The sequence below is a fragment of the Macaca nemestrina genome, chromosome 19 (genome assembly GCF_043159975.1).
Source record: "Macaca nemestrina isolate mMacNem1 chromosome 19, mMacNem.hap1, whole genome shotgun sequence".
NCBI lineage: Eukaryota > Metazoa > Chordata > Mammalia > Primates > Cercopithecidae > Macaca > Macaca nemestrina.
The window spans coordinates 63,966,300-63,981,304 of NC_092143.1; the positions used below are offsets into that span (position 1 = coordinate 63,966,300).

Below are 15,005 nucleotides of genomic sequence, written 5' to 3' on the forward strand. Positions count from 1 at the left end.
GCAGAGTTAACAAATATCTACCCTTAAGAGTCTTACATTCTTGTGAAGTATTTGAAGTTACAGTGAACATCTAGTTCATCTTTGTATTTATAGTGTCTGTCATAGTTCCTGGCTCGAAGTGGTTGTTCAATAGATGTCAGAATCCCCTTCTGGCCATTAAATAATATGAGCCTATATCACTATGTGCATATGGGACTGCATACCTCTTCAAGGATGAGAATAACCATAAATGGAAAACAAAGATCTCCACTGTTCTGAAGCAACTTTTTCAGTGTTATCATAGCAAACATCTATAAGCTCTGTACTACGTGCCAGGCATTCTGTTAAGTACATTAGGTGCTGCTCTCTCTTAAATCCTTGAAACTTGTGATATTAGTACTGTGAACATCTCCACTTTTGTGGTATAAACCCAAGTTTAAGGATGGTTAGATTCTACAAAATCATGCACTTAGGAAGTAATAGATGCAGAGTTTGCATGTAGGTTTCTCTGAATTCACAGCCTAAACTAACTATTCTGATACAGTTTCTCTTGAAATTATATGGGCAGTATTAATGTAATCCATGAGAAATCACTGTGACAGGTAATTCTTAGATACATTTGATAGTAGTCATCTAATTTCTACTGGCTAATGCGAATGTCAGGGATAATAGTCTGAAAGAGAACCTAGGATTCTTTGGTTTTGCATCAGTATCAGTAAGTTAAAATGTACTGTCTTTTAAGTATATGTGCAGATATTATTGATAAGGCTATTAATTGAATAAAAGCAAATTTTCATGAACATATTTTTCCCTTGCTTCACTCCTTTGAGGAAATGATACATCACTTTTCATTTTACAGAGCACATTTACATCCATTATTATTTAATATTTGTGGCAGCCCCTTAGAGTTTTCCATTTTACATTTGAAGAAAGTTGCATGATTTACTTTCAGAGTTTGTAACCCCACAGAGCCAGGACTCAAGGCCTCATGTTCTGATTCCAGGTTCCGTGCTTGGTTTACAGTACCCCAGCTCTCTCATTTAGAAGAGATGCGTATTTAAAATATGTTGAAAACTTGACTCATGTGTAAAGCCATTTTGAATACTGACTAATTAAAGTGGCTCTATAAATATACCTTAGGGTGTTTTGCTTATGAATGTCTTTGAATATTAAAATTCACGTTTGGCTTAATTATTTAATTAATCTATTCTTTCACACTCCTAGGCTGTTTTCAAGATCAACAAACATATATTGGTCACATTCTCTCATAAATCATCTACTTTCAGTATTTTATTTCTTATGTAATTGTGTATACTTTACAAAGGCATAAACCTAAAACCCAGCTCAGTTAGGCTTCAGTAAAAGTAGTAATAACTGTAAGACCACCTGTAGTAACTGGATGCTGCCCAAAATTGGAGGCTCAGAGGCAAGAACCAAGAAAATTCTCGTATAGGGACTGGACCATGAGGTATTTAATGTCAACTGATCCGAATCTTTCTCTCCTTTCCCCACCAGTCCCTTCGATAAATTGTTTAATATGGCTTTATTGTTATAGTTATATTAGGAAAGACTTATTTTATTTATTGACTTTATCCACTTAGATTGATGCTTGAGATTAAGTGGTGAAACTCACGTATTATAAGATTTGTTAAAATAATTATCATAAATCTTCAGGTTCCTCTTTACCTAATCTCTGAAGCTCGTTGGGTTTTGGGGATTTTTTTTGACCCCAGCCAAACTCTTGGACATGAATGTGTTGCTTCATACCTACTTCCCCACGAGTCCAAAGATTTTTCTGGAATTTTATCTGTATTGTACTCTGGGGCTAATTTTTAAATTTGGTACCAACCTTCCTGTGGCGTCTTTTTGTCTGGGTTCTTGAGAGCATATTAGTCTAGATCAAGAGCTTCCACTCATCTGTGATCCTCTGTTGTGATTTCTGCATGCAGTTCTCATTCTAGACAGTTGTGACAAAATTATATAATGGGATTTTTATGCATCTAATTTTTAACCTCATAACACAATAAAATATGTGATGTAGGAGTGCCACACCAAGGCTCTTTCTCCTCTATCTCTAAACCGTTCATGAAATCCATTCACTTATCTTCATTTCCAAGGCCTCTACCTTCACTTACCTCCATCCTACAACAGATTCCTAAACAGTGTCTTGTCTGTGCTTTAACATTCCAATCCACCCTTTGGAACTTCTTCCTTAGCATGACAGCTCTTCAGCGCTGCACCCAGCCCTTGGTTTACCCCCTCGTAAACTAGATAAAAACCCATGAGAAAGAGTCAGTGGTAGGTGCAGACTCCCTCAGGATGTGAATTCATCAAGCCTGTTGACTCACGGTGACTTCAGCTTCCTTCAAAGTTTGGGTGATTTATCTGTATGTTTTTTAAAGGCAGAGTTCTGTCTTCTTCCTCTCACTCTTCTTTCAGGGATAAAGGCAGCTGTGGGTCTTCTCCTAGAAAGGGCTTGTCTGATTCTATATTTTCATTCAGTTAGGCTTTATTTTGTTCTCTGCTATCTTATGGTTTCAAAAAGCTTTGGTTGGGAAGTTAGCTGATTTGTTCTTGGCATTAGAGTTTGAATAATGGTCTCGTGACTTTATCCCAACCAGAAGCAGATGCTTTCTATAGGGTTAAGAGTGTAACTACGACTCACACCAACAAAGAACATTTCCAGCACCCTAGAAGCTTCCCTTGGACCCACAAACAGGTGGTTTGCCCTCTGTCCAAAGTAACCACTCTTTTTTATTTCTGTACCATAGATTAGCATTCCCTGGTTTTGACTTTTATGTAAATAGATATCAAACAGTGGGCACTCTGTGCATCTGGCTTCTATTACTCAACATTATACCTGTGAGATTTGTGTGTAGAAGTAGTTCATTTTTGTCACTGCTGAATAGTATTCTGTTGTAAGAATTAACTACATTTTATGTATCCATCCTACTTCACTTAGGCACTTGAGGTTTTCCAATTGGGTTATTATGAATAAAACTGTTATGAACATTTGCATGCATATGTTCTAGTGCATTTTCTGGTGTGTGCACAGGAGTTGAATGTCTGGGCCACGGAGTGTGCATATGTGCAGCTCGACTACAGTCCTGTACGTTTTCCAAAGTGATCGTACAATTGACATCTCCCTTCCCCACTGTGGTACATGAAAGTTCCAATTGCTCCACATCCTCTTTCTCACTTAGCCCTTGGATTTTTTTCAGTCTTTTAAAATTTAGGTCACATTGATGATGTATGTCTATTTAATTGGGATATTCCTACCTATGGTTTTACCCTTTTGATATTTTATTTCATGAAGTTTGTTCAGCCAGTTTGTCTACTTTTCTGTTGGGTCGTCTGTCTTTTTCTTACTGACTTGTAGGAGGTTCTTACAGATTATAGATACGTGTTCCTTGTCAGATAAATATATTGTAAATATCTTCTCTCATTCTGTAGCTTTTTAATTCTCTTAATAGGTCTTTAGGTGAACAGAAGTTTTTTTATTATTTTTTATGTTGTCCAGTTTATCATTTTTTTTTCCATTATGGTTAGTGCTCATGTTTCTATTTAAAAACTTTGAGTAGGGCACAGTGGTTCATACCTATAAACTCAGGACTTTGGGAGGCTAACGCAGGAGGATCACTTAAGCCTACGAGTTCAAGACCAGCCTGGGCAACATAGTAAGACCACATCTCTTAAAAAAAAAAAAAAAAAAAAAATTGTTAATTAGCCAAGCATGGTAGCTCATACCTGTAGGCCCAGCTACTTGGGAGACTGAGGTAGGAGGACTGCCTGAACCTGGGAGGTCGAGGCTGCAGTGAGCTGTGATTATGCCATTGAACTCCAGAGCCTGGGCCACAGAGAGAGACCCTGACTCAGAAAAATAATAATGAGAAAATAAAACTTCTACCCCAAGGTAATGAATCCTCCCCAACTGTACATATTATTTTCTTGAAGCTACATTGTTTTACCTATCATATTAAGTCCATAATTTATCTGTAATTGATTTTTCATTTGGTTAAGACATGGGTCAGGACTTCTTCATTTTCTTTATGAATATCCAGCACCCTTTGGTAAAAAGATGCATTGCAGTGCTACATTGCCATAAAGCAGGTGCTGTGTGTGTGCAGCTTTGTGGGTTAGCTTCCTGCTGTTCTCTGCGGTACTACCTGTTCTGTCTATTCTTGAGTCAATCCCATGTTGTTTTAATTACTATAGCTTTCTAGGGTCTTGAAACCAATAGGGTAAGTTTTCTGACTATATTCCTCAAGGTTTGTTTGTTTTTAGATTTTTGGTGGATTCTGTTTTTACTTTTTCCTTAAGAAAAATAAACCATTTATTTATCTTATTTCTTAAGTGTATTTACTGCAAGTACTCCACTTTCTAAATAGATGTTATTACTTTAAATCTTAAAATCATGGTCAGTTCCTGAGAAGCTCAGCAGTATGAAATATACTGTGTTCTATTTTCCATAATTTACATGTGGCTCCCTGTTAGAAATTCTGTTTCTTTGTAGTGTGAAGTAAGAATTTTTGGCAATCGAATCTAATTCATAATTTTTTATGTTTTTGAAGATATTATCTTTCTACAGTAATAGGCCTTGGAAATGGGACTGGTGCCATGCTGCATTCTGGACAAGTTTTCATCGATCTTTATTATCTATAGCTGTTTTTTTATGGAGCCTGTGTGTTACCTTCAGGTGTGAATGGCTGGTGATGACCAGTGCTGGTCTGGTCTGCTTCATGTCTTAGCTGGACAGTCTTTAAAGAATCATTTTTGCTGTTTCTGAATAGTATTCCATTGTAAACTGAACCACATGTTGTTTATCGAGCTCTGAAAGTTGTGTAGATCCCCGAGATCAGTTTAAGTATTTGCTGGATGCCAGGTAATGACTGTGTTTACAGCAAGGCAGGTCTGTACAGCAGTCTCCAGAAAATTAGCCTGAAACTGGCTCAGCTAAGATTCCTCTTCTTCCTGCCAAGACAAAGTATCCATACCAGCAGCTCACTGATTACAAAGAAAACAAAGCAAAATAGTCTTTTACAAGGATAGTTCTTATCTTCCCTTTGATTAGAGTCTCTATCTGTGTAAGTTCTATGTCAAGGTACAGTTTGCTAATTTCTTTAACAAAATAACTAAGAGGGGCCTAATGGGAGAAAAAAAAAAGCTACCCCGATATCCGTTTTTCTTACCTTATGTATAACAGAGATTTATTAGAGTTTGTGGATCTTCTGCTGTGGCTTAGATTGTCAGGAGGCTAGGTTGGGCCCATATTAGAAACTAGCATTAGATGAGTTCTGATGAGAGTGTTATCTCCACACAGGGCTGTTAGTGGTTGAACAGACACTTTTAGTATCATATCTAGTCTCTTTTCAGAGGGTGAAGTTCTTTCTTTATCTGCTTCACTGCTATAGTCAGCAGGGCTTTTTTGCTGGTTAGTAAGGCATGTTTAATTACCCTCATGAGTAAATGTCCTTCAGTGCCCTTTTGGCCAATGGGGTTGGTTGCAGATGCTGTATCGCTTTCCATGATCTTTGTATCAAGTTCCTTCCGTATCAGCATCACTTATAAAATCAGGGTGAATGTACAATATAGCTGATATCTCACTTTCCCTGGGACCATCCCCTTTCAGCTCCAGAATAAGAAACAGTAACCGTTAGCCTTCTGCTTTTTAAGGCTTAGACTTAATTACAAACATTTATTGAGTGTGTATAAATGGTGCTCAGTAGCTGGTACTCACTTTAAACCTCTACCTACGTCACCTGACACAATGCAGTTTCATTCTCTATACTAATAGCAAAAGCTGTTATTTGGTGTACCCCATGTATTAGGCACTGTACTAAGTACGTTATTTTGTTATTGAAATACACTTTAGTTCATTTGTCCTTCACAGTAGTCCAGTAAAATACATGTATATTGTTAGAAAGTAGCAAAGTGAGGATTAAATCTTTGTCTGCCTCAGTGCAGAGAAAGTGGTGTCTACCATATCTTACACCATCCTTGGCAAAGCTCATGTTCAACCAGGTAACTGAAATACTGCCTTTTGGAATGCCATGCAAATTTGTCAGAAGGCTCTCCCGTCCTTGAAGCAGAACTGGAACATCCAGGAGCTTCCGCTTCCTGTGCTTTCAGAATTTGACTTGAAACATTAACCATTCCCAAGGCCTTGGGCTGATGTGGGAACTCATAATCTGTGAAAAGAGGTGCTGCTGTTCATCTTGGCTGTGGTCACAAATGATAATTGATAGAAACTGGAACCCTTCAGACCATGAGTTCTGACTCAGGGAGCAATGCCAGCCTCAGATACAGGCAGGAGGCAGAGAAACTCTAGGCAGACAGGGATGGTCCTTGGCAAAGCCCCACCTTAAAGCTGGAAAGCCTGGAACCTGTAGCTCAAAGTGAGAACTTCAGTCCCTGTTTGTCTGCTCTCTCACGATTGGTTTCTTCTAAATAATGCCTTTTTACCAATCAAATGTTACCTTTTCCAAAACTACCTATGGCCTGCCCTGCCCGCCATCCTGTACCTATTAAGACCCCAGACTCAGCCGGTAGAAGAAAGAAGCAGCTGGATGTCAGAGAGAGGCATCTGACTGCAGAGGAGATGGGCAGAGAGGTGACTTGACTTCAGGGAAGAGCAACCCACCCTTCCCATCCCCTTTCCAGCTCCCCTCTCCACTGAGAGCTGCTTTCATCACTCAATAACATTCTCCACAGTCACCGTCCTTCAGTTTGTCGTACGACCTCATTGCTCTTGGGTACCAGACAAGAATTCGAGACCCACCAAGTGTCATACCCAAAAGGCTGTCACACGGGCCCTTTGCCCACACTGGCAGAGGGCAGCCACCTCATGCGATGAGGGAAATGGCCCACTAAGCTGATAACACACTGCTGTTTTCAGACGGCAGAGCTAAGAGAACATTGTAACACACCCTCTGGGGCCTTGGGGTAGCAGGCACCCCCACCTAGACGCCACCACGGCCTGCACGGAGTTTGCTCCTGCCAGTGTCAAGGTGGCCAGCCGGTTCCCGCACTCCCTGGCCTGTGCACTCCCTCCTGCAAGGGATTGAACACAGCATGCTGAGTAAATGGGGCACCCCTGTCATGAGTCCCACAAAGGGGTCAAGAAAATATCCTGCGGCCGGGCGCGGTGGCTCATGCCTGTAATCCCAGCACTCTGGGAGACCGAGGCAGGCGGATCATGAGGTCAGGAGATCGAGACCATCCTGGCTAACAAAGTGAAACCCCGTCTCTACTAAAACATACAAAAAATTAGCTGGGCGTGGTGGTGGGCACCTGTGGTCCCAGCTACTCAGCAGGCTGAGGCAGGAGAATGGCTTGAACCCGGGAGATGGAGCTTGCAGTAAGCCGAAATTGCACCACTGCACTCCAGCCTGGGCAATAGAGCGAGACTCCATCTCAAAAATAAAAAAGAAAATATGCTGCATCAAGGGGATGAGGACTTTTTTCTCAGTCTGAGTTAACTCATGAGAGACTGAAGCTGATGCTGGGCAAAGGAGGTTGTGACAGTAAGGCTGGGTGGCTGTTTAAAGATTCCACATCAGTTTTCTCTTGATCACTCTTGAGTTCTTGGCCCTTGTGATCCACCATGTCTCAGCTTCTCATACTCAAGTCTGTTGCTGACTGGAGCATGACAACTGGCTCCATTTTCTTCTCAGTCTCTCCAGACAAGGCCCAGCACCTCTTAGGCTCAGAGAACACTGTATAGGTTTCACATGCCAGGACTGAGAGGACTCTGCCTGAATTCCGAAATGTGTTTTTTTAAGTTTTAGAGACTGACCAGGCCTGGTTCATTGGTGTTTTTTGTTTGTTTTGTTTTGTTTTAATCCGAGATGGTACTGAACTCTCAAAGAGGGTAGTTCAGGCTGCTGTAACAAAATTCCATAACCTGTGTAGCTTATAAATGAGAAATTTATTTCTTACAGTTCTAGATGCTGGGAAGTCCAAGATCAAGGCACCGGTAGATTCAGTGTCTGGTGAGAGCTTACTCTATGCTTCATATAAGGCACCTTTCTTGCTGTGTCCTCATACAATGAAAGGAGCAAACAACCTTCCTTGGTATTCTTTATAACGGCACTAGTCCCACTCATGAAGTCTCCACCCTCATGACCTAATCACTTTGTAAAGGCCCCACTTCTCAATACTGTTGTATTGGGAATTCAGGTTCAGCATGTGAATTTAGTGGGGGACACAGACATTCAGACCATAGCAATACCTCATACCAACCCCTATGTCTTGGGGGACATGTCTGGAAGATGGATTCTGTATCACTTTAAAGTAGCATTTTATAAACTGAGAATCTGTTCACACATAGTCCATGACTATGTTTTCTTTAGCTTGCAGATTTAAAAATGGAAAATATTCACATAAAATTCTTGTTTCCTAATCCTTTCAAAAATGCAGAAAGATCTGGAAACATGGCCTGCATTTTGACATGACAATTGTTGGTTACTAAATAGAGATTTTCCCTCTTTAAGCAGGACAAGCATGTTCCAGTATTTTTTTCCTTTGTACCAGACAAGTTTTATTGATACATGTTATCAGCCCATTCTTCATAGATTCTTATTTTGGAGACTCTGATTGAATTATACAATAATAAATAAGTCTTGGATTAACAAAAACAGATTTATACAAAAAGAAGGTAATTTTCTAAGATAGTTTTATATTGCTTAAAGAGAGACAGAAAGAGAAAAGTAACCACACAAATATATTTAGCCAAAGGTATTAGTTAAAATAGGCTAGCTGCTGTAACAGACTGTAAAATTTCAGTGACCTAAGTCTAGTTGAAAATGTATTTATTGCTTTTTTAACAGTAACTGGGTTTCAGGTCGTGGGCATTTAGGATGGAGAAAGGAGGTCTGCTCCTCTCCACACAGTCATTCAGGGACCTAAGTGCCAGAGGCTCTCCCATCTTTCACATGTGACTTCCAGGATCACCCTAGCCTTAAATCCATGCAATCACTGTATGACAGCAGCGCACAGAGGATGATTTTTGGGAGATTTTTATGGGCCAGGCCTAGAAGTGGCACATGTCCCTTCCACTGCTAATTACCTGGGAAATAACCTTTAGCAATGTGCCTAGCAAGAAGAATAAATGGTTTCAGTGATAAGCTGGAAGTCTTAACACACCCAGGTTAGGTACTTGAATTTAGAGAATCTTTTTGGAGATTCTCTGAGAACCCTTTTTACCCCACCCACAATGGGTTGCGTTGTTCTGACCAATCCAGCTATGTTACAGGGAAGTAGGTCCCTTGGCACAAAGGAGATACAGTAGGCACAGCTCATGAAACACAACACTGTATAGGCATGAGAAACGGAATGTAAGGTTCACTAAAAACAAGGGAAGGAAGCTTTCCTTTTTCTGAAGAAAGCTTCTCGTACTTTCTGTGATACTAAAGTCTTCTTGATCAGGATCCAGCACTGGCACATATAAGGAATCACATACAATTTCAGAATGAAGGGAATTATAATAGGAGTGCCTCTTAGTGGCCTAGGTTTTTAGAACCTAGAAGATATAGATGTAATTGCCATATGAGTGTCCATTGACTTTTTTTTCAATGAAGTTGATTTTTTTACGTGATTTGTGGAAATTAGCTTCAGTATTGATATAGATGAGATCCCTAGAATCTTGGTGACACAGAAAGCACATTCCGCCAAGTCCAAGTGCCTGAGATGGGGTAAGAACCCACAGTTCCTATGACCTGGGGTTTGGCTTTTAGGAGGGAACTTCAAGGGTTGACGATTTAGTTTCTTCTGTCATTACCCCTCCACTTTGCATTTTGAACTGCCTGTACTTGCACACATATACCACACTCTTTCACACTTTTTTAACGTAGTCCATTTCTTCACCTAATTCTGTTTAGCCATCAAGATTCATCGCAAAACATCTTGTCTTGGAGTACCAGCCTGAATCGAGTGTCTCCGCTCTGCGCCCCCACAGCATTCCCTGTCTACCTCTATTTTAAGCTTTTATGTCCACTGCTTGTCCTGACCTTAAGCTCTGTAAGGCACGGATTTGTCATACTTATTTTTTATTTCTAGGACAGTTGGCACCTGGCAACACTCATAGAATGTTAGTTGAACTGCTCTGATCCCTCTTCCTGAATTTCTAACTTAGTTTGCAACTTTATCTGTGGCTTAATTGAACCAGTACACTCCCGATAACTTCACTGTCATCCTTAGAGATCTCTGATGTCTTCAGGAAATGATGATAGCATTCATAAATGCTAGCATTGTTGCATACTTGTTCTGTGTCAGGCACTGTGCTACTCTCTTAGTTTGCATGTCCTTTATAATGTTCCTGATGACTCCATGAAGCGGACACTGCTATTAGTCTGGTTTTCAAACCTAGGTCTGGTGACTCGAGAGTTCAGGCTCTCATGCACTGTGATAGAGGTCATATGATAGGTATTTTATTTAGTCTCACTGGTCTGTAGCAGGCAGGAGGTGTTACTGACTTGGACCAGTACGGCTAGGCTTATTAGATGACCACTGGTAATATGACTTTAGAAGACATAAGGGTAATCAATTGATTAAGCTTGCAGAATTGGGCACATTTTGACATTAACAAAGTTAAAATCTGAAGAAGCATTCTAAGCAGCCAAGTTATTAAAAAAATTCTGAGTATACAGTCTGGAGCTAAATCTGAAGTCCAAGCAGGATGCCTAGACAGAAGGATGGGGCACAGGTACAGGAAAGCCACTTGAGAACAAACCAGCTACTTTTCTGAGTCAAGAAATCTCTTGTTGAGCCAGGGAATCTCTGTAGACTTCTGCCAGTCTCAGGAACCAGACCTAATGTGGGCAATCAAGCCCAACTATCTGACTAAGTTGAGAATGAAGCTGTATAACCTAACCGTGGTATATTTGATTGCTTGAAATAATTGCTTATAAATTTATTCTGCCTTATAAGCAAACTTAACAGATGGCTGAATCTGGACGTAACTGTGGAGACCACTTTCAACACTTTTATTGTTGGCTAAAGCATGCTCTGTTAATGATGTTCCCAAGTTATTCATACATTTTTACTGACCTGCAAACACTATTATATATTAGTTATTGAAAGAATTCTGATTGCACAAAAGGAAAGTTTCACTAGGGATTGGGTTAGCACATTGTCACTCCCTTTTTGCATGCTATTCTCAAAACACTTGTGGCCAGGGTACACATTAGTAGGCTGTAAAAGCGTGTGTTCTGAACTGGTCAGTGCCCATCCCCTCCCACTTATTAAATACTTTCACTGTGCACATGATTTGCATATGACTTTTCCTTTGTCATTCCTGTCACTTCATGCAAATGACACAGTATTTTATATAAGTCATTTTAATATTTATTCTTCCTGGCTAATTACAAATTTTCTGTATTTAGTTTTAGGGAAATGGAAAGTTATTGATATTCTGGTAATAACAGCGATAAAGATTTGAACAAGCATGTATTAGTACTATGCAAAAAAAAAAAAAAAAAGCTAACATGCAAAAATGCTATAGGCCAGTGTTCTAGCAGCTACCAAATCCACCAGCTATTTTTTTTTTTCCTTCTTCTTCTTTTTGAGACTGAGTCTCACTCTGTCACCCAGGCTGGAGTACAGTGGTGTAATCTTGGCTCACTGCAATCTCTGCCTCCCAGGTTCAAGCAATTCTCCTGCCTCAGCCTCTGGAGAAGCTGGGATTACAGGTGTGCACCACCACGCCCGGCTAATTTTTGTATTTTTAGTAGAGATGGGGTTTCACCATGTTGGTCAGGCTGGTCTCGAACTCCTGACCTCGTGATCCACCCTCCTCGGCCTCCCAAAGTGGCTGGGATTACAGGCGAGAGCCACCACGCCCAGCCTACACATAGACTTCTGCCTCAGCCTCCCACCTGTTTTTATAAATAAAGTTTTACTGGAGCATGGCCATGCACCATACCCGTTGATGCCCATTTTTTGTGTATTATCTATGACTACTTTTATGCTGCAGCAACAGCAGAGTTGAAACATCGTGACATGGACTATCTGGCCCCAAAAGCCTAATATATTAATATTTACTATCTAGACCCTACAAGAAAAGATTGTTGAACCTTGTTATAGACGTATTTAATCAATGGAATTCTCATTGGCTTTTTTGTCTAAAAGTTGAATACTATTAAGGTTAGCATGGGAAGTTTATGTAATCTGCTCAAAGTCACACAGTCAAAATATGATGGAGCCAGGATTTGAATCAAGGATTTTAAAAAATCAAATACTTGGCTCCCTTTGCAGTATTTACTTGATGTGTACATTTATCCTAAAACAAAGAATATTCTTGAGGACATTTCAAAATGATGTGTCATAAACTAGGGACGGATTTTCATGCTCTGCCACCATATTCTCAACCAAATGTTGTCATCTCTTTATTACCTATTTTGGTGTTTTCTCTGAGATGAATTAATAGGTTTGCTGAGATAGATGGCTTCTATCCAAGTGGTCACGTTTTTTGTTTTTTGCAAGAAGAAATTGGAGCTCAAGGTGAAAACATGGAACCTAGCATGCATTTAGATGGCTGTACTTTTGTCTCCCAAGACAGACAGTGGCTTGGAAAGGTTAAGAAATGTGTTTCCCTTTATAGGAATGTAACTGGATTGCATCAAAACAATGGGAAATTATTTCATATTTCAAGTGCTCCATCTTTCTGAAGCCCTGTTCCTCCACACATCTGCATCCTCCCTTCTTCTAGCAGTACTTCCTTCATAGCTTCTTACACCTTCACTTTCCATATTTTTTGTAACAGTTTAGATATTATATTCAGCTTTCATTTTAATTTTTTTATTATTATTTTGTTGAGACAGAGTTTCACTGTTGTCGCCCAGGCCGGAGTGCAATGGCACGATCTTCGCTCATTGCAACCTCTGCCTCCCAGCTTCTAGCGAGTCTGCTGCCTCAGCCTCCTGAGTAGCTGGGACTACAGGCACCTAATTTTTGTATTTTTAGTAGAGACAGGGTTTCACCATGTTGGCCAGGCTGGTCTCCAACTCCTGACTTCAAGTGATCCACCCGCCTCCACCTCCCAAAGAGCTGGGATTACAGGCGTGAGCCGCCACACTTGGCCAAGCTTTCATTATTTTTAAATGTGTCCTGTTAAAAGACATTAGACTAAAGGCTCTATGATGTTAGTAACTGAGTCTGTTTCCCAAGAGAGACTCCTCTTATGAAAGAATTTGTGGAATCAAATCTAATTGAAGTGTGTATATGCCACATGTTCCTAAAAGAATAAGCCATAATTTTACAACGGGAAATAAGTTGTGATAGGATTTCAACAGTCGCAGTTTCTAAAATTGAAGTGTAATTTTACATCAAAGAGTGAACCTATAGCTCATTCATAATTCTGAAAACAGCATTTTAAAGGAAACTGTGACATGTCAGCATTAACAGTAAGCCACAGGGGCAGAAACAATGACTGTGCCCTTTTAGTGGGGACTCAGTCGTCTCCCTTGTGGGAAGTAGAAAACTGGCTACCAGTAAGATTAAAATGTATATGAAGAGAGAGAACAGAGATCCTTCATCTGTACACTGAAAGTCCCCAAGTTATTTTATTTCTGTTAGGTTTATGGTTCAATCCAGAAAAAGCTTTTAGCAAATCTTTTATTGCGGGGGCGGGGTGGGCTTTAATAATCTATAGAATCTACTTAGTTTTCCACATCATTTGACCTGTGAAGATAGTTAGCGTCATAACGATATTTCACTGGGGAAGAAAATCAGGTTGTAATGTAATTTACATAAAGCTTGCACAGGTATATTTGACTTACTTGTCAGCAGTTGTATGGTAATATGTTGATACCTTATCACTATTTTATTCAATTATTTTAATGCCAGGAGCTGTAGAGGGTGAGATAATGATGTTTTTCTCTCCCACCTTCCATTTCTTTTTGTGTCTGAAGTTTCTTGCCTGTGCCACAGTCAGCTTTTTTCTGGATACTTTTTTTTTTCCTTCAGGATTTTGTCCATTTACTTCCACGTGAGTATTTTAATTTCTTTCAGTCACTCAGTCTTGAAACATTTTTAATGTTTACCTTATCTATATGGGGATTTTAAAGTCATTTGCCTTTGCAACTATAAAAGGAAAATGTTCCACTTGTACCAGCCCATGCCTAAGAGATAGCAAAACTGTTATGTTTCATCACTGGTTCTAACCAGTGGAGGTTGATAAAGGCCTGTGAACTTTGAGTGTCCACCCCTCTCCTCCATGTGTCAGACTCTTACTTGATCTAAGTGAGGACTCCTTCCTGCCTAAACAACAGTTAGTCTTATTTTAACCAACTGTGCACAGACCGAAGAACTCATTCTGTTCTATGCAGTGTGCTGGCGCCCAGTGCCTGATGTGCAGAACCATCTTGAACTCCCCCTCCCAGCACTTCAAACCCCAGATGTTTTCCTCGTCAGTAAACTCTTTGGTGCATTTCTGGCAAGTGACAAAATAATGCAGCTTTTTGATTATTTATTTTGCTTGCCCTGGTGGGCTCTGTGTTATCCTTTGACATGCTTAAATGAGTCTGTGACCTTGGTCAAATCATTAACCTCCCTGAGCTACAGTAATCCATAGAGGGGGAACAGTAACACCCACTTAGAAGGGTTTTTGTTTGTATTATATGCAATACCACATGAGAAGGTACCTAACGGAATTCCTGACAGATGATGAGCACCACATAAAGGTTGCTTGCTTGCTTGCTCTCAGACCTACCTGAAAATGACATCTGGCACCCAGTAGGCATTCCATATATACTGGTGGGATGGTAAATGAGTGAGTGAGTGCATTACTCCCTGAAATGGGCTAACTGTATAATTCTATAGATTCTACATGCAATGTAGTTTTTGGAAATATTTGCCTGGGATTCCAGAATTTCAGTTGATACTGATGCAGCATTTTATTTTATTGTAGCATAACCAAATGCTCTGAGTTAAACGTGTATCATTTTCCAAACTAATTATAAATCATTGCGAGTCATGCTAACTTCTTACTAACTCCCCCAGAACTGTATCACCTTTAAGACATTTTAAAT

The 15,005-nt window shown here is 40.0% G+C and overlaps 1 protein-coding gene across 3 annotated transcripts in view; it reads left to right on the forward strand.

Annotated features, from left to right (window-relative positions):
- Positions 1-15,005, forward strand: part of LOC105465484 (cadherin 2) — a 249,105-nt gene that overhangs the window by 200,225 nt on the left and 33,875 nt on the right. The gene's annotated exons all lie outside the window — the stretch shown is intronic.